General features: G+C 44.0%; 1 protein-coding gene across 1 annotated transcript in view; it reads left to right on the top strand.

Annotated features, from left to right (window-relative positions):
- Positions 1 to 20,277, top strand: part of HS6ST1 (heparan sulfate 6-O-sulfotransferase 1) — a 194,115-nt gene that overhangs the window by 148,480 nt on the left and 25,358 nt on the right. The gene's annotated exons all lie outside the window — the stretch shown is intronic.

The raw sequence follows: 20,277 nt of genomic DNA, 5'->3' as shown, positions 1-20,277 counted from the left end.
ACTAAAGAAAGAATTTGAAGAAACTCTGGGCTGCAGGTCTCAGCTCTGTCACCTTGTCCTGCCAGGGTATTTCTTCTGTCTCCTTTCTTTTTTTTTGTGAATAAAACAGCTAGGAGTGATCCATAAACCGAAATTTCATTCACAAGTATTTTACAAATGAGGGATGGGAGGTAAATATATAAAGATAAAAATATATATAAATATAAAAAATTTAAATATAGAAATGTATATCTTTGGTTAATTATTGACTACATTAAATTCACCTGTAGGAAGTAGTGCTTCTATCATTATATATTGTACACAGAGGGGAGTTACCTTGAGTTTCAGCAAACTGAGTTAGATTAGTTGAAATACACACAAGAATCAGCAACTAGTATTGTGTTTATAGCAGCATTTCTAATTGGAGGCTTTTTAAATAGTACCACTGTAGAATTCTTCCTTAGATTTCAGCTGCTGAAATTGCACTTTCACCTTGAACTCCCCTTATGGAGTGGAAGGAACCTTTACAAAATTTGTGACTTTCTGTGCAATAAAAGCTGGGACTCTGTGCAGGTGTGTCTGTAAGGGGAGGCTCCTAACTCACTCCATGCTTGGCCAGGCACTGTTGTACATGAATGAGCAAAGGGAAGACAGTGGGGGAATCTGATCTGCTTAAATCCCCAATGAAATCTGTGCAGTTGAGTAATCTGAGGGAAAAAACTCCAGTTCCTGCTCATGCACCACTGTCCCCAGTGGTATGGGTAGACCCATCCAGCTGATCAGATTTTATCTGTTCTATCTGTCAAATTAAGAGGTTTTGAGAACTAAGTGACAAAGCTCCTTAACTGCAAATCTGTTAGCAGAGCAGTGCAGTCATCACCTGCAGTGTGAGCTCAGCTCTGCCCTGTGTGAGGCCCATGGGCAGCAGCAGGGCAGGCAATGTGGGGGATGCTCTTCTGCCCCTCTCCCCTCCAGCTGCACACTTTGCTCTGTCTTTGGTAGCTTCCTCTCCTCTAACCACGATTTCATAGGCAGGGACGTGGGAGGAGGGTAATGCCTTTGAGAATCATGGAGCTGCAAGTGTTGAAGAAAGGCTCCCAAAGATAAGGCTACATGCCACCCTGCAGACCTAGCCAGTTTGGACAGTGTTAACAAAACCAGCTTTATTTCTCCTCCATTTTCTCCCTAACATTTCCACTTAGGAACAGACGAGAAAGTGAAGTGATTGGTTTGATTTATATGGCAGCTGGACGGACTAGGTGCTGGCTTTACAGGGTATGTACCAGTTCCAGCTCTGCCAGCCTAGGGAGATGCACAAGATGTGACAAGCTCTGCTGGCCCAGAGGATGTGCTGCAGGGACATTCCAGGTGGGGGAAGGAGGATAGCTGGAAAGTAGCTCAGTGCTGAATTCCTGCCCGCCAGAAATGATTCCCTTGAGTGGGTGCTCACTGCAGCTGTCTGCAGGAGCTTTAGCTTGCAGATGAGAAGAACAAAAGTAGGTGGAAGGCAGCTTCTTTTTCTCTCACTCAGGTGTGGTGCAGGATGGTTTGGCCTGACTCTCAACAGTGATGCTGAACCCAGAACATTACAGAGCTCTCAAACCCCCATCAATTTTTTTTTCAAAATGCAATTTCTTACTCTACTCCATGTTGGCAAAATCGCATCAATCTCACCATGCTCCAGCCCCAAATTCTTGTCAGAAACCTACTTCTTTATTTCAGCTTTCCTTGAAACTCTGTTGTATGGCAGACCTGCCTGTGATGGTGGCTGCTGTCAGAGTCCTGACAGAAGGCAAAGGTCAGACACTGCAGTGAGTGAGGTTTGTGTTTGATCTTTGCTGCACTGGTGCTACCTTGGGCTGAAAGCCGCAGAATTCTCTTAAAGACAATATCTGTCTCTCTGTTTCTCAAAATATAAGAGGTTTGTAGTGTCAGGTTTGCTATGTGTAGATTGCTTCAGCTTTCATTTAGCTCAAATAATGATGTGCTCTGCTGAAACACCAAAATTCCATGAAATCTCAAGTGAACCCATCCCCTCTCAGGAAGGGGCCAGAGCACGTGTGGAAGCCCTGCCAGAATCAGAGCGCAGGAGGCTCAAGCTGAGCATTAGCCCTGTCAGCTCTGTATCTGGTAGTATTCTTTTTTTATCCCATTTATTTATCATCATTCTGAAACTAATTTGGAAGGTAATGATTTAATACTGTCAGAAAGCATACAGAAGGGGAGGAAAGGCCTCCCTAATTGTGTTTTGACATTTTTTTGACATCAGCAATTCTTTTGAAAGAAAGACAAAGAAGAAACAAAACAAAATCTGTTCAGTCAAGATTTTTCCGCTTTTTGTTTTCTTTGGCTAAGAAATATCAGGTTGCAGAGGAGCTGGTGCTGCAGAACCAAAGCTTGCCTCCCAAACAGTAGTTTTTCAGAACTCTGTTTTCATCTGAAGGCAATTTTACAGAAATTTGCTCTCCTGTAAAGTGAGTGTTCACTTTTGTAAGTGATGCAGCACTTCAGCTTTCCCAGCACCTCAGAGCTTTGTCTCAGTGACTTCATGGATGTGTTACTAGGGTTTGCTTAACACATGGGCCTGTCTAAACACAGCAGGATGTCAGCTCTGTGCCCAGGGTAGATAATTTAGCAATGGAATAGCACAGTTTGTAGGGCTAAAACCTGCCTGAAAGAGGCTGCAGGGTGTGCTCTTGAGGGGAGCTGCTCCAAAACTCAGATGGCATCTTCAGCATGGAAGGCTTGCTAGGGAGTTGTTTCTTTTATTAGCATTTCAGATAGGTTTCATTAATACTTTCTGGCCAAGCTGTAACAATAAGATCCCCAGCTGATGACAGAATTTATCAGGTATGTGGTCTCCCAGTGTTTGCAAGTGCTCCCTGGAGTTTAACAGTAACTTCACACAGGAGACAAAGACGGCCAACACCTAAAGCAGGATTCATTCTTAAATCTTCCTTTCTTGGTCTTTTTGTTGTTTCTTTTTTAATTTTGAAAGGAAACTAGAGCATTCCCAACCTTTCTTTACAATTATGTACCAAACCTTAGGAGCAATACTGTATTCATGCCCTATAACAGAGGAAATCCTAGCACAAGACAAAAAGTGACAGAAACAGTTAAATCCCAAATGTTTGTGAGAACAGTTTGTTCTCCTTCCTGCTGCTCTGCTGGAGTTGGTGGTCCAGTGTTGGAAGGATCCAAAGGCACAATCTCTGCTCTCTCTGTGTCAGTAGATACCTCTGAGCTCTTTACAGGGGAGCATTACAGAAACCTCTGAGTCTGTCATGGGGACTTTTGACAGATGCCACTACAAAACCCATTCTTCTCATGTGCCTGTAGCATGCCTGAAAGGCTCTCACCACAGATTTCTCTCCTCTAGGTGCTCAGGATTTTTTTTTCAGCTGCCCTGGTAAGCTTTAGCACTACTTCTTTGTGGGGTTTGACAGGTAAATGAGAGCACAAGCATCTAAAGTTTCTCAGGAATTACGTTGAAATGTCTAAATTTTCAAAATATCAGTAAAACCTGAAATCTCCTAAAAGACCATGGCTTCTTCCTGGGATTAGCCCCAGATGAAAAGCCATTACTGTTTGAATATTTTCTAAGTGTGTTCTAGATGTCTTTTAAAATTTTGATTGAAAGTTAAGTGTACAAGTTGTTTAAAGGGCCTTTCTGATCAGTTGTCAAGAAAGGGAGTTGAAAGGAATGAGTGACTGAATTTGAGCAAAATTGAAGGCTTGTGGGATTTCCCACAAGTGGGTTCTGAAAGAAATCTGAACTCCTCCTCACCTGTTCCTTGTGGGATGTGGTTATGGAAGTGACTCGCAGAATGATGTACAGACTGCACTGCTTCTGGTGCTGCTACATGGCAAACAAGACCCAGAGCCAAGCATCATTCCAAAGGGGAATGAGAAGAAAAACACAAGAGATTTTTAATAAGCTGCCAGTAGTTTTCTGAACCCCAGGAAATACAGTCACACCCTATTTCCACCCCATGTCTATGGCAAGGCACCCCAATCCAGCCAGTCCCAATGAAGGGGCACATTTTGCAGCATGAGCTTGCCCATGAGTCACATTGTGTGGGTGAAGTTATTGAACCCCTTGGCTGTTCAAAAAACACTGTCTGCATCTGTAAACTCCCCAGTTTCCAAATGTCCACAAAATGACGTGCATAAATTATTCAAGTGGCTCAGATTTGTCCCTGCAACTGAGTTAATAGTCCACCCTCTGAAAACCTGGATTAATATGCAACATGACACAATTTCTTAATAATTTTGTGGTTGCTTAAAAACAAAAGCATAAAGTACAGACAATACACTCTCAAGTCATTGTTCTGCTCTGGTTAAGGCAGAGCTTTAAAGGTGTATCCTGTCCTACTGTCATGAAACATACTGAGAACTCTGTCACTCATGGGAAAACTTCCTTCAGAAATCTGAATGTCTTTGTTGTTTGTTTTTTGGAGGTTGCTTTCTTGTTGCTGTTTTTTAATGGTAGTCCTTCCATTTCCCATGTGTTTAAGAAACTGTACATCCCTGGTACCTTGCAGACAGTCCCATCAGTCTGTGAGGAGCTCAGTTCAGCCATGTGCAGCTTGCTCCTTGCTGGATCCAAACAAACAATCCCTCTGTGCATTGATGATGGAGGGGTGTTCCAGGAAAAGGGGCTGGGGCAGCCCTCTGGTATGGTGGTCAAGTAGGGAGCTGCTCTTGCTTTACTCTCCTGTTCAGACCTTAAAAACAGTTTGCCATCTGAAAGATTCCAGAAATTATTCTCCTGGGAGAGAGACAAAACTCTGGCTTGTTCAGCTGGCGTGCCAGGGCACATTTGGAGCAGTTTTGTCCCGCAGGCACATTCTTGAGCATTCTCCTCTCCCTGCCCTAAGCCAAGAACCAGCATCCATCCTGCTGGAATTTCCAAGACCACTCTTTCATGCTTTTGACTCCAGCCCTGAATGAGATGTCTGGTGGAGCAATCCAGCCTTTGTAAGCTGGCATGCAGAAGCTTAGGAAGTGGTTCAGTTCTGCTTCTGTGCATGTCTTCACAAAATTAGGGGCTGCAAAAGGCATTGTGAGTCAGAGCTATATTAGCAGCCAGATGTGAGAACTTTAAAGAAAGGCATTCTGCAGATTGATCACAGCAATGCTATTACCATCAGTGGTGTGTAAAGTGTCAACTGCAGCTGTGTTGAATTATTCATTATTTCATAAATACAGTGAGGCTTCCAAGGACAAGGTTTTTAAGATCCATTTGAAAAGTGAAATGAAAGCCCCTGTAATTAAAAATCATTACTAAACTTCATTTATTTAACTTCAACTGTTTCCTATGTGATTATTATTAAAGTTATTATATTTATTGATTTTCCTACTCCTTTCCCTTTCTCTGCCAGCTAATGAGAAAAAATTGGTTTTGAATTAAGCAAATAATCTTGCTCTCCCTAGACAATTGTTCTGTGTGCTCATGTTGACCTCCAGAAAGAGATTTAGCGGGTGATGCTCTTATTTTTGCTGGTAGGAGACACTGTGCCCATCAGCAGGAGATAAAAAGAAATAAATTAAAAGGAAATCTGAGTTTTGATGTGCTTGCATCTTAGACCCTTAAAACTGTCTGGAGCTTTGGAATGACTGGAATCTGCCCTGGGCTCAGCAGGGAGTGAAGTGCAGCAGGCAGAGAGCAATGCTTTCTTGTTTCAGAGCAAGGGCTGGAGACAGAGTGCATGTCCAATTCCATACAAACCACATTATCTTCAGCTCATCTCCAGTAACAGAACATATTTCTATCAGTACCATGCCATTTGAGATAAAATAAAGTTACAAATCCCTCTGATACCTCTGTGGTCTTTATGGCTGTGCTGCAGTACTCTTGGGATCAAGGCTAGGGTATAAATAGCTACGCTGGCTTGTGTGGCAGCACCAGAAGAACAGTGATAGTGCTTAAAATACAGCCTGAACTGAGCTCCATCCTTATTGTAAAGGCAGGGCAACCCCAACAAAGGGGAGAGGAATGCTGCATCTGACTCCACTGATATCAGAAGGCTAATTAATTACTTTATTTTACTATATTATTCTATACTATATTACACTACATCTAAACTGAATCTGCACAAGCACCCAACTGCCCAGAATCTCATGACTGTCAGCCGACAGTCCCAGCACACACACCTGGATTCAATTGGTCAGTGAATCAAAACACTCACACCAGAATCCAATCAAGCAAATTCCTTCAGGTAAACAACTTCCTCAATGCATTCCACTTGTTCCAAAACACAGGAGCAGTAAATGAGATAAGAATTGTTTTTTCTTTCTCTGAGGTTCAGAGAATGTGAATCCCAGAAAAGACTTGGGAAGTGGTGCCTTGCTTTTCTCTGTGAAGGGAAATATGGCCACACATCATGGCAAGGATTATTGTTTGCTACTCCTTTGCAGCTGGTAGGGGGTGATGCAAACAGCAGCAAGGATTCATTGAGAGCAGCACACCTGCCTGTCCTAAGGGCTCCTGGCTCCCCAGCCTCTGCTAGCCATGGCCACAGAGGTGGGAGCAGCCAGAGGAAGCTGGATGTGCTGGGGACACAGGCAGCAGGGTGCTCGCAGTGCCAGCTCTCAGCTGCCACCGTGTGTCCCCCTTCCCTCCTTCCCAAGCCCCCTGCCACAGCCTGACTGCCCTTCCCTGCCTGGCATGTGGCATCAGCAGCAGCAGCTGGCCCCAGAGCCCGCTGAAGGCTTTGCTGCTGGATGTGCAGCCACCTCCTGCATATCTTTAATAACAGCTTTCCCAGGCTTCCTGCCTGCCTTCTGGAACTCTTGGTTATTATAAATGCATGGGTGCCCCGACTAAGGAAGGAAATGTCGAGGAGGACTCCATGTTCTCAGAAGGCCAATTTATTACTTTATTATACTATATTATATTAAAGAGTACTATACTATACTATACTAAAGCATACAGAAAAGATACTTACTGAATGCTAAAATGACAATAATGAAAACTCCTGCCTCTTTCCAGAGTCCCAACACAGCTTGGCCCTGATTGGCCAATGAGTGAAAACAGCTCACAGCAGATGTCCTTCAACTCAGCCTTGGGTTACACATGCGCACCAAACTAGTATAATGTAAACTAACATAATATTATATTTAAGCATCAAAGCAATAAATCTCTTATAACTAGCATTTTCCTGCAACCCAACCAGATTTTCCCCTCCTTCTGTTAATTTTTAGTAACTGTTATCTCTTGCTTTTTCCTGCCTTGAACATCTACAGGAAGAGGGGGGTAGATGGAACCCCTCCTCTCCCTTTCTTTCTTGGCATTACACCTTTTAACTGTTTTGTTATTTCCAAATATTAATTACTTTATCAATATTGATTACTGTTTCAATTTTGTCAGCACGAATCACACCTATTTACCACAATTAGAAGCATCCATGTTCACTGAGCTCACTCAGTGCTTGGCCTGGGAATAAAGACTAATAATTCCATTCTGCTTTTATGTGTAACCTTTCAATAGTGCAGCATTTTCCACAATTGGAAGCAAAACTGGAGAGACACAAAACATTGCATGTTCACCTAGAAAATGGGATCTTTTTGTGGGGTTAGTTGGGTAGGACTCTTCTTCTGCCAGCTCTGTAGTGCAGCCTCAATATTGCACCTCCAAGCATCAGAGTGTCTCAGAGAGAGGGAATTTCCTTGATCCCTGTGCTATGTTCCAAGCCTCACAGCAGAGGACACGTGCTCCATAGTTTGTTCCAGCTCCTCATGGGGAATTTTAGCCACAGGGCCCTGCTGAGACAGAAGGAGAGATAAATAATCTTGTGAAATAACTTCTTACAAAAGTCCCCATCCTTTTCAGACTGGTTTTCCCCCAGCCCAGAGACAAGAAACCCCCTGGGGACAGATCTCAGTGGGAGGGAGGAGCTCTCAGACCAACTCTCTGCCCAAACTCCAGACCCTCTGGGTTCTCCTGCCTTCCATGGCTCACTCTAACAATTGCTGTGGGTTTTTTGAACCTCTTTCCTCCATTCTCACTTCATCCTTGTCAAAGATTGGACAATCCAAAGATTGAATTCCCTGAGTGAATTCAGTACATGGATGAGTGTCAGGGCAGTAACAGACAGCCTGGGAAGGTTTTGGGGTGAAAGTCAGACACAGTTCATGTTCCCCCTCACTTCTGTGACTGTATGAAACATATGTCTCATTGCTCGTGCCCTTGCTCATTTCTGATTCTTCTTTGCTCAGTAGTTACTGAGGGGTGAGATCATAACTGGAATTCATTTAGAGCTCTGTTCTCTCTACCGCATTGGGTCCTTCAGCACAGAGACTTTAGCCAAGATTTCATTTCCTCCTGTCTTTTTTCATGAACACAAAAAAGGTGGATGGAAGAATACTCTGGTAGAATTGCTTTGGCAGAAGGCCCTGGTTCCCCTGACAGCCGCGCACTGAATGAGAGGGAGCATCATCTCTGAAACTCCTCTGCTCCTCCCCACCCGTGTGCGGGGCTGCAAGGTGCTCCCAGCATGAAGCACCTAAAATAAATAATATTTATTTATTATTTTGAACTGCAGCCAGGCACAGCATGTTGGGCTGGGACAAAGTCAGCAACCTGACCCAGCTGCACCAACGGTCTCCTTACCTCCTGTCTTGGTTTGAACAGACAGGTGTCTGCTTAAGGTAGGCAGGAGCCTCCCCTGAAATGGAAAATGTAAACCCTCTCCCTCTGAATTATTGTGATTTTGAAATTAGAAGGCTCTCAGGCAAAGATATGGGAATAGGAATAATAGTTCTTTGCTAGGAAAATAAAAATACAAATATAATAGTGCAAACAAACAACAACAACCACAACAAAAGCCCCCAAAAAACTAAAAAAAAACAAACCACTGACAGAGTCAGAGCAGGAGCTGACCCCTTGTATCAGGGTGGTGGCACAGCCCCATCCCATGGGGGCTCAGCCCTCCTGCAGTGCCAGCTGTGCTGCTGCTGGAGCAGGGATCCTGCACAAGGGGGGAGTTTTCCTCTGCAGCTCCAGGGCTGCTGCAGATGGGCCTGGGCTCCCTCTGGCAATGCAGGGCAGCAGAAAGCTGCTCCTCTGGCAATGCAGTGGGCAAAGGCTGCTGTGCTGCTCCAGGCTCAGATTGGATCCAGGTAGGAATGCTTGGCTCCTCCCCTGGGCGCAGCATCTCCCCATGGGATGCTGGAATTGGATCAGCCCTGCAGGGACACTCAGTGGCCATGGACAGCAGAGATCTCCTGGAGGGAGGGTTGGCTGTGGGAGAGATAAAGAAAACTGCCCAATGAACTGAAGTTAACTGCCTTTCCTATAACAGATAGGGAGAGAATCCCCCTATTTCCAACCTGAGACACCTCCCTTCAAGGCTAGCATGACCAGGGAGTACAAGTCTTCCTTCCTCCAGCCACCGTGGCAGAGACATTTGCACCTTTACAGTTGTTTTCTGTATTTGTCTTTAATCTTTTTTTTCTTACATTATGACCTAATTTCTCTGGAGTAGCAGCTCTTTAGTTGTGTGCCATTTAGGGTCAAGCATTGCAGCTCAAGCAGAAAAAAATAGAAACAATTAAAGTTTTTTAATATTCCAGCTTGATTTTGCTTTCCCAGAAAAGGTTCCTTTTAGGATTTAAAAAAAAAAAAAAAGCTTCTAATTTTTGTCATCACTGAAAATGGAAAGAAATTATAAAAATAATTCAAACATGCTATGCCAAATTCATTATGAGCATTATGGGGAGGACACAGGTGTTGTGAGAAAGAATTTCCAATTTGCTTGGGTTTTTTTCCTTTATTCACAGACACTCATGTCAAACCTTTTACCACAGTGTTGGAACAATGATGATGAGGCAGTTAAAGGACTTGAGCTTCCTTCAGTAACGCTGGAAACCTTTGAGTCTCATAAATTCCCCAGGAAATTCACAGATTTTCTGGCTTAAAACAGTCTTTGTTTCTTTTCTTGCATGTAATACTTCCCCTCCCTTTTCTGCACCTTCATTGCACCAAACTTGTGTTGTTTTATGGATTTTTCTTTTAGTGTTAACAGGTCTCCAAAGCCTTTGCCTTTATTTCTGCTGGAAGCAGCCAGCTAATAGAGGGAGAAGGGGCTGGATGTTAGAGCTCTGCCTGGGGCTCTGGGAGAGCTGCAAATGCAGAGGGCTGGGCTGGTACCACTGGGAACTGGAGCTTTGCCAGGGGCTTGGTGCTGCTGAGTGTGTGCAGACAGATCTGTTGATACCCCCCCTTACTTCTCCCTCTCTCTGCACCCAGGACTTCTGGTGGAATGGTGTGTCTGGGTTAAATTTCATAGTACACAAAATCTCTTCCTGTTACTCATTTGCTGACGTGGTAGTGTCATGAAGGATGATTTGCATAAATCTTTATCCACAGACAAAAGCACTGTGTGTCACTCTATTTCATTTGCCCCATTGTTTTTACTTTATCAGAGAAAGCAAACTAAATTGAATTAAAATGTCTTTTTTTTTTCCTGCTTAGCTGGTCTGCTCCTAGTGAAATACAAATGTAACTGTGTTTTTCTCTCTCTTTTTCTTTTCCTTTTCCCATTCGACCTTGATTTGTCTTTTGGTGGCTTTGATATCTCTGTGTGATCCTGTCTGCTTCATTACTTTAAGGTAAGATTGTGATTTCCTCAGTCATTATTATACATGTTTCAGAGGTACAGAAACAAAACTTGAAAGCTCTTTGGGGAGGAGGTTGGTAAGGAGGCTATTTGGAGTGCAAGAACTCCAGTTAAAAAGAACATTTTCTATTTTGTCTTCACTAACCATTGTCTTAAGTGGGGATGCTGCCAACAGAGGAGTCTGGGATTTCCCAGGCACCTGGACACGGTGCCACTGTGCCAGCTGGGCTTTGTGTCCTGCTGCCACCCAGCTCTGCCAGCTCAGAGGGGGCACGAGAGCAGCCAGAAACAGCAAATCTGCCCAGGACTGACTGCAGGAGCAGGACACAGCCACTTGATGTTTCCCTTTGATGTCACCTGATATTTCCCTTTCTGGTATTTTCTGGTGTCCCCGGTGGCAGGAAGGAATGAATCTGATTCCATGTTCTCAGAAGGCTATTATATTATATTATATTATATTATATTATATTATATTATATTATATTATATTATATTATATTATATTATATTATATTATATTATATTATATTATATTATATTATATTATATTATATTATATTATGCTGTACTAAAACTATACTAAAGACTAGAGAAAGGATATAGACAGAAAGCTAAAAGATAATAATGAAAAACTCATGACTCTCTCCTCAGAGTTTGACACAGCTTGACACTGATTGGTCATTAAGTTAAAACAATTCCCATGAAACCAATGAAACAATGACCAGTTGGTAAACAATGTCCAAACCACATTCCAAGGCAGCAAAACACAGGAGAAGCAATCAGATAATTATTGTTTTCATTTTTCTCTGAGGCTTCTCAGCCTCCCAGGAGAAGAAATCCTGGTGAAGGGATTTTTCAGAAAATATGATGGTGAGACCCTTTTGCAGGAGTTCCAGAGAGCTGGGGCTGTCAGAGGTGGCTCAGTAATTTAAGGATCACATCTGTCAGCCTGTTTAAATGACAAAAGAGAGAGGGATGCCAGTCAAAAACAGAATAGAGACAGAGAGGTGTCCAGAGACAGGCAGGGACATTGTCTGGCCCTGAAAGCTGTCTGTGTTTTCTGTCTATTGCTCTGTTACAAGTATGTGTTTGTTTCATTCTGCATTTTCTGCCACTTGGGAGTCTGCCACAGTCTGAGGTGAAATATCTCCCAGCCTGTCCTTCCCAGAGCTTGCTGCCTTTTTATGCCTTTTCAGTGTTCCTCCAGAACCAGGACACTTAAGAAAAAGAATGTTTTGCAGGAGAAATTTAGCAATGTGCAGATGCTGGGAGGCAGGACCCTGTATTTTCTGACCATTTCCAAGCACAGAATTCCACTGAAGACAAGCAACAGAAACTGCAGTATGAAATTTTATTTTAATGAGCACTTTTATATGCAACCAGCAAGTGGCAAATGGAGAAGTCCTGATGCTTCCCAGCTTGTGCAGAGACAGTCCTGGTCTATGACAGATCTGGAAAAGACTATTATTTTCCAAACTTTATACTTCCCCCACTTCCCAGAGGTCCAGAATTACATGCTGTTGTGTGTAGGTCATCTCCACAACCCTGCAAAAGCCTAGCTGTGTTCCAAAGCCTGACAGAGGGTTGGACCCAGCAGACTTGTGCCTCTCTCAACAATGTTAGGTTGCCTTCATTTACATAGTGACAGTGGAGTCACAGAAGACTCAATGAATTTAATTAGTAGGAACTGGAAAATGTGTGTACTCATTATGTAAAACATGTAAATTTAACCCTTGAAATGGAATTTTCAGTGACTCACCACTGTGGCTGGATGCCAGTGCCAGAGGCAAAATGACAGAAACTGCAAGTGTGTCACAAGAAATTAAATTAACTTACATGAAGGTTCCTGGGTTTTGTTGAGGAGATGGTTGTTCATGCCCAGTAGAGACTAAAAACTTGTTAGGATTGTTGGGATTTCTCCATTAAAATGGGCTTTGAGATGGGATATGTGTCTATAAGAAAGTTAATTGATAGAAGACCAGAAAAATACGGTTTGGAGTAGAGGGATCATATGCTGGATCTTTACCAAAGCCTGTGCACAGAATAAAAGGCCACCATAAACATTACCCAGTGGTAGCTGCTGGAGATATGCTCAAGGCTCTGATGAGTGTTGCAGTGCCAAAAAATGGCTGAGAGGAAACTTTTTCCTTCCCCAAATGTTAATTGACAGGCCCTCAGACAATTTGCATGTGGCTGGATTATCACTGTGGGATGCCCTGGGGTCTCTTTGGGCTCCATTGTAGAGGGTATGGAACAAAGAATTTCCTGGGGAGCTTTAGGCTGTTGTTGGCAGCAAGGAGGGAAGGGACTTAGCCCTGGCAGTGTTGCTGACGCTCCTAGCTGCCATCCAGGAGCGCGTGTGCATGCTTGCAGCTCTTAGGACTGTGCACAAAAAAGAATTTGTAAGGGTCTCCTTGATCTGAAAAGCAAGAGGAAGGTCTCTGAGCAGCTCTGAATGTTACACCTGTCATGTGGTAAATGACCCTCAAAGGCTCCAATTTTTCTATGCTGTCCTGGACTCAGCATGAGGATGAGGCAGGATGAAGGCACAAAGGGGGTATCCTGGAGTGTCTCTCTGAGGGTCCCTGGGGCTCTGCCCTGGGTCTGGTCTTGCCCAGCTTTCCCACTCAGTCCCTGTCTGACAGCAAGGCACATCCTCCCCAGGCTGGCAGGCTGAGGATGCTCTCAAAGGGCATTTTCATCTGCTGATGGTGTGTTTTCAAGAGGAAGAGTGCGCTCAGGGAAATGTACTCGCCACCAATAGGAAGTAGGGCCAGTTGCCATGAATTCTTGTCTGTCCTTGAGCATGGCCACAGTTTATTTATTAATTTACTCCAAATTCCTCATTTTTGATTGTTTATTTCTGAGCTGCTGCTCTGAAGTTTTGCTGTGCTCTCTAGGGACCATGTGATGTGTGGCATCAGTCTGCTTTGGAGGCTCTTGCTTGTCCTGCACTTCTCTCCACGAGCATGCTGGCTTCCAGAAAGGGCTGTGTGCTCCAAGACCTGCAGAGAACAGCCTTTCCTGACCCCATTCCCAAATGTCACCATCCAGGGACTTCCTGTGCATACCCCAGAAAAGAATCGTCTACATTTTCCTCAGAACCAGGCTGTAGATGTGAATCCTAGCAGAGCCAGACTCCCACCTCCAGCAGAGCCCAGCTCACTGAGCAGGGGAGCACAGCTCACAGGTTAGGTGTGACACCCTGAAACAAGAGAGCAGGAATTGTTTTCATTCAGAGACAAACTGCACCCTGATTTGTCTGTTGCTGGCCTGCCTATCCATACCCCCAGCTCTTCAGCCCTGCCTGTTTGACCTCGCAGCTCAAGGTGAGCAGGTTCTCAGCCAGGAATGACACAAGTAAGATTTTTTTTGTACTGTGATGCTGCTTTATTATCCAAGGTTTGCAGCCTGACAGCCTGAGGCAGTTATTAGATAAGGATGCTGACTAGATCAGAGTCCAGGATTATTCCAGGCTGGGGTTACCATGTCAAGTACTGCTGCTTGCAACAGTAGTTTCAAGGATTTAACTTCCCAGTTACGTAGGGAGTGAGCTGTACTCGTGGTGGAAATGCTTGCTCATGCAGAACTCTGTGTGATTTTATGTCTGTGATTTACACCACGCTCCAGAGAGAGACAGAGTGGAGGAGGTCATCAAGGGAAGTTTAACTAATGGGTATAGAAAAAAGGTTATGAGAATATTCTTACAACATTTTTGGTACCTAGAAAAAGTTCTGCTCCTCTTCCTAAGCCTGTCCCTGTGCAAAGGGTATCTGTGGGAGTTGGGGAATTCTGTGTGGAAGCCCACAAGGCTTCTCCATAGCAGCAGTCTGCTCTGGCATGCAGCGGTTTGAGGTGTCTGGGTGTGACCCTGAGCCCAAAGAGCCTGCCTTAGCCAAGATGAGACATCTGAAAGTGAACTCAAACTGTGTGAAAAGCAGCACAACTGACAGCAGTGGAGATCAGGGACAAGGAAAATAATTTCATCAGCATTTTCGTTGACTTGAACACTCTAGGTCTGACAGTTGTCATCTTCTTCAATATTACTGGGTTTGCACTTCATATAGAAAAGAAAAAATAGCCAAAGAGGAAAACACATTTAGGAGAAAAGAGTGAAAACCTCTCAGGCAGTGAAACGGGGGGGGCCTTGGCCTGTGTCACAGCAATGCAGGAGCAGTCCACACTTGGAGGGACAATGGGCACACTCATTTGTGTCACAGAGCTTTGAAAAAAACCATTTGTTTATTGAGTGAAAGTCCTCTCTAAAAGTGTGAGTGCAATTATCTTTATGAGATTGTAGCTTGGGGGACAGCTGCATACTGACCTTCCCTCCTCCCAGCCAGCCAAATTAAAATCATCAAAGCTGATCTTTGCAAATGCCTGTGGGCTACTGAGCTCCCTGACTTGGAGCAGCAGCAGGAGCTGTGCCCCGGGTTTCCTCAGAAGGCTCCTCCCACCTGACTCAGTGTGCCAGCTGGGCGCATCTACCCCTCCATGGTTTTTGGGGAAAGGCTGATTGTGGCCTCCACACTGAGTGTTTGCCCTCTGGACTGGAGAGTAAATGATTTGCACCCAGACAACTAAGCATTAACTCCTTCCCTGTACTGTTTTTTTCTAGTCTGGTTTATAAACAAGTGACCTAAAAATAAAGTTGCTGCCCCACACTTGCCATCTTGCAGGAATTTTGTACCCAAGGAATGCTTGGTTTCAGAATTTTTGCTCATTTTTCCAGACCTTCTCACAAACATAGCTCCTGCTAAATTAGGAGCTGCCACTGCTAGTCAGCAAAGTCCAGTATTCATCTAGTTCCTGACACACATTAGTGGCTGCTAGATTATAATGAGGTTTTGTTCATTACCCTCCTCCATCTGATTAGAATTCCTGATCCAGAAGCCAAATGCTGCAACATCTCATTTTCAGCCCTGAGCAATTTCAGGTCCTTGTTTCTCTGAGTAGCAGAATGTGAAATTTGTCTGGAATATCCCTGTCAGTATTTCCATCATTATGGTTGCTTCATTTGTACTCTTTTTGAGAAGGTCAACCTGTTTGCTGAGATGGGATCAGTTTGTGAGCACTTTTTATACCCAAGCAGCAGCATGACACTCATCCTAACAGCATCTGAAGGGGGCCAGGGGATATTAGTGGGGTCTGAGGCCACCTCTTGAGAGGTACTATAGATACACAACAAGTGTCCACCAGGAATTGTGACTGCATCCGCTGCAGCTCTGAATGTAGCATTCACTCACCCTCTTCAGCTCTGGTACCCACAGCTGGAGAAGTCAGGAAATAAATAGGAGAGGATTCCGTGGGAAATTATGTGAAAGAAAGAGACTGGAAAACCAGGCCTCCGGAAGAAGCTTAGAGAGTACAATTTGTTTGGTTCAACCCAGAGTCTAAAGGGCCTTTGATTGGCAGTCTGGAAAGTTAACAGCAGGCTGGCAGTGGACTAACAGATTAAAGACAGATGAAGCTGGACAAACGTGGGCTGAAATTTGCAGAAAACTCACTGGTTTGTACAAGGCTGAGCACTGCTGGCAGTTGTTCAATTGAAATAAGATGATTTCAAGAATACATGCTGAATTCAAGGAAAAGCAAAGTCTTAGGAACCCAATGGCCCCTGTAGTTCAGAAGTCAAAATTGCAATAATCTTTTGTGGTTTTTACTTTCTGTGAAAGTGCAATGGACAGGTTCCTGCTTTCACAGTGATTTGGTCAGAAAATGAAAATCAGTGTGTCACTTGATATGGAAGAGCTTTCTCCCCTGGTTTTCCATGGCAGAAGGAGTTTTTTGCTTTGATTCAGTTTTCTTCCCTGCCACACACATTTTATGAAAATATAAACCCAAAGCTTTTCATTTGAGCTCTACCCAAGCTGCTGGTGTTTGCTGGGTTTAGCAGTCAGGAGGATATGAGAAATTGGGCATGCATTTACTGATTTCATGTCAGTGAGCTCTCAAAGAAAAAAGTAAACTAGTTGACAGAGTAAACATTAGCACTGAAATATAAGTAGGCTAGTTAACATAAGAAAATTGTCTAAATCTTGATAGCTCCTCATTTACCTGATGAAAAAAGTGATGGGCAGCTGATCATCTCAGCAGGGCAGGTCTTGGCAAGGAAGGCAAGGAGATGAAAAGGCAAATAAATGACTCAGTGTGCTGGAACCCCAGAGGTGCAGGATCTTCAGCACAGGTTTGAGTCCTCTTGATTCACCACAACTCCTGCTGTTCACTCTTGTAACCAGCAGAAAGTGCTTCTGGAATCCCAACAGGAAGGGGAAAGGGAAGGAAAATCTAGGAATTACACAGTGACAGCATTTCAAGAAGCAGACAAGTAATTTGGGAGACCAAGCTGGTGTAACATTTTTCTCATAGATGGTTTTATGGTGTTGCCATCTTTCTATTCAAAAAATTGCCTTTTGTTCAACCTGGTGCTCTCTCTGTAACACCACCTCCTTCAGCTGCAAAATTGGCACAAAGAAGGGGGTTGAAACCCCCAAGCAGGCCCTCAGTTTATCAGTGTAAAGGCTGGGAGATACTGCTGCATTATCTGAGCCAAAAAATACTTACTAGAGCATTACACCCATAATCTAAGGCTGTTCTTAATGTGCACCATATCAAGGGTTAAATGAACTGGAAAGCTCATAGAAAAAAGCTCATACAGTGCAGGTTTTGTTTATACTGAAATGTTCCCATATGTTTCAGTTAATGCAGAACATAATTGGGTCTGCCTTGGGATGGAGACATTTTTCTTACACAATTTATCCATTAACCATGTGTGTGGGAGAGTCCACTTCACCAGAAATAGCTTCCTTTCCATTTTAGCCAAAAACCCACAGTGCAAATCCCTCCCGTCTCTCTTCTCCTTGTTGCAATCATCCTCCTCTCCCAAATGTTCTGCCTTGTTTCAGAGAAATAACCTTGTGGAACAGTTTCAAACATGAGGTAAAATAGGTCTGCCCTAAATTAGCTTTCAGTTAATGTATTTCCTGGCCCAATTTGCTGAGCAGCTCACATAGCACATGGACATTCCTGATTTAGAAAATCACACGTATAAAAGTTTTCTTGTGTTCTTGCGTGTATGTTGTTTCAAGGTCAGGATTTCTGGTTTTGATTTTAGTACCTCAAAGTAACAGGAAAGAGTTGTGCTTGACATTAATTACATCCTTCTGCCTGCTTTATTATTATTTGGATAAACAAGCTACTGATTTGAGGGAGAGAAAAGTCTAGAAGGTGTTTGAGATCTTTATTTCCTTTTCCTTTGGTAAACTTCCAGTAATTTAGCTTGTCTAATTTTCTGCTGAAAACCTGCTTCTGGGAGTGTTCATACCTGAGAGAGAACAAAATTAGTGAGCTGCAAGGACAATTTCAGTAATTAGATGAGAAGCAGGAAAAAATTGTCTTTGTTTGCTTTTTGTGTGTGAGAATGTGAAAAAAAAGCAGAAGGAATATTGATTGTCTGAAAGCAAGAAATGAATGGAGCTCAGAGCTGTCTGTGGTGTGATCAGTGTGTTCTCCATCATGCCATGGTGGGCTGTAGGGTATTTTACCCTCCAGTGCCCTTCCAGGTGCAGAAACCAGGCTGGTGCTGCTCTCTGTGACTCTCACTGGTGCTGAGGCAGGGATTCACAGCAGAGCAGATCCCTGAATTGCCATCCCAGCAGAGGGGAGCCCTGTTCTGTCCTGGAGTTGGTGTTGTGGTGGTTTGAGGGAGCTGGAGTTGGTTTCTCTGCACACTGCCATTGATCCCCTGGTGCTTTATTGGCCCACAGGAGCCCCTGACAGCCTGTAAACCTAAGCCAGGCTTTGTACTTGTGCCAGTTTCTACTGGCAGAAGGCAGATTTGGGTTCAGAGGCATTCAGGAGCTCCTCTAGCCCTTTCTGGACCTGTACCACGCATTCCTTGCCGTAGTGCTTGGGGGCAGAGCAGGCTGGTGATGACTGAGTTTCAGGCATACAAATGTTCTATGCCAAAGGACAGTGCCCTGAGCAATTGTTTCTGTGACACTTTGAGCCACTGGGTTATCAGGGAATGAAGACTTGTGCTGGTGGTGAGAAAAAGCCCCTGTTAGATTTGGGGGGAGATCAATTTTCTTCCCTGGATCCAACCTGAGAAAGCAGATGCTCTGGAAGAGGCTCTCTGAGTTCCTTCTAGTGCTCATACACACAGGTAAAAAGGTATTTTTCAGTTGAGCTGTTTATGGAAGAGGTCAGTCACTTCAGCTGACATGTAGAAATAACCTAGTCTCATTAGTTCCATGGTTTTGAAAAGCTTCCTTTAGTCCTGTACTAACTTTTCCTTTAGTCCTGTACTAACTTTTCCTTTAGTCCTGTACTAACTCCCTTTCCAGGTGCCCGTTCTTAGTTCCACATCATACTGGTAGTTAGCATTTGCTTATCTTTAAAAATACTTATCATGAGACACATCTGCAAGTCAGCAGACATGACAGTGAATACTCTGAGTGAATTTATCACGAAATTGCTGCATTTTAAACTCAGTTTAAAGGGTCAGAGACCACAGGGAGCTCAGCTACTGCTGGGGTGGGGGGGGCTTCTGCTTGAGAATATCTGCTTTTTTTTTTGGTAGATATTTACTGTCCCTTTTCCTTCTAATTAGCACAATTCCCCCCTGCCTGGCAGTCCCAGTTAAATCTTTCCCTGCCACTGTGCAGTCTGGTCCAATGCACTCGTGCTTACAAGCCCTTAGGGTCATCCAAAATTCATACCATAGGAGAGAAATTGCCAGCTAAGAGACAGAGAACTGTAGCTGTGCAGGAGGCAGAGTGATAAATGAGTTTCTAGAAGGAGGCAGTGGGTGGATATTAGTTTTTAACAGCTTCTGGAAGTCCTAAAATAGAGCAGAACTGGGCCACAACTAACAGAAATGGAGAGTGCTTGCTGAGGAGCAGAGGCATGGCTGTTGGAGGGAAGGAGCTTTGGCAGAGGAATCCTCCCACAGCTTTCCTGTAGTTCCTGGAGTGAATGACTTGGATTCTGGGCTCTTGGAAGGATCCTGGGCTCTTGGAAGGATCCTGGGCTCCCCCACCGGAGTGCTTGGAGTTAAGCAGAATGAGGTCAGCTTAATGTGCTGGAATTTTTCAGCCAGTCCAGTGGTTTTCCAGGGGCCTGAGTCAAATTTTCTGAATCCATGACTCTGGCAATTCATGGATTTTTTTTTGGCCTTTATAACCATCAGCCACAAACAGTGTTGAACCCACTTTGCATGTGCATGTGGACATGTGGGAATGCCAGCCAGTAAATGCCACAAGAATGGACTGACAGACTGATGTTTGCATGGGAGAGCACAGACTGAACTGAGAGAAGTTTCTGCTAAGGCTTTTATTTTCTACCTTCTAGCTTCTTAGTGAATTAGCAAGGGAAAAGCTTGGTATTCTTGGTGCTGCTGAACAGCTGGGAGACCCCAGTGCTTCTGCCAAAGGCAATGAGATCAGCAGAGTCCCAGGTGACAAACTGGGCACAGAAGGTTGACATTGTGATAATGGCAAGTAAGACATCATTCTGGGGAGAAAACAGTGTTTGACTCCCTAAACAAGGCTTGACAATATTTTTTCCCCTCAAATTGTCCTTCCAAAGGATGTTTGATGCTGCTTCTGTCCAGGGGATATGTGTGTTTTGTGCCAATTCCTTATACCCTGATCCCTTTGTCCTGCTAACTGGTACT

This window comes from Camarhynchus parvulus, chromosome 9, assembly GCF_901933205.1.
Source record: "Camarhynchus parvulus chromosome 9, STF_HiC, whole genome shotgun sequence".
Classification (NCBI taxonomy): Eukaryota; Metazoa; Chordata; class Aves; order Passeriformes; family Thraupidae; genus Camarhynchus; species Camarhynchus parvulus.
The sequence above is the reverse complement of the archived record's forward strand: the minus strand, read 5'-3'. Positions and strand labels throughout refer to the sequence as shown.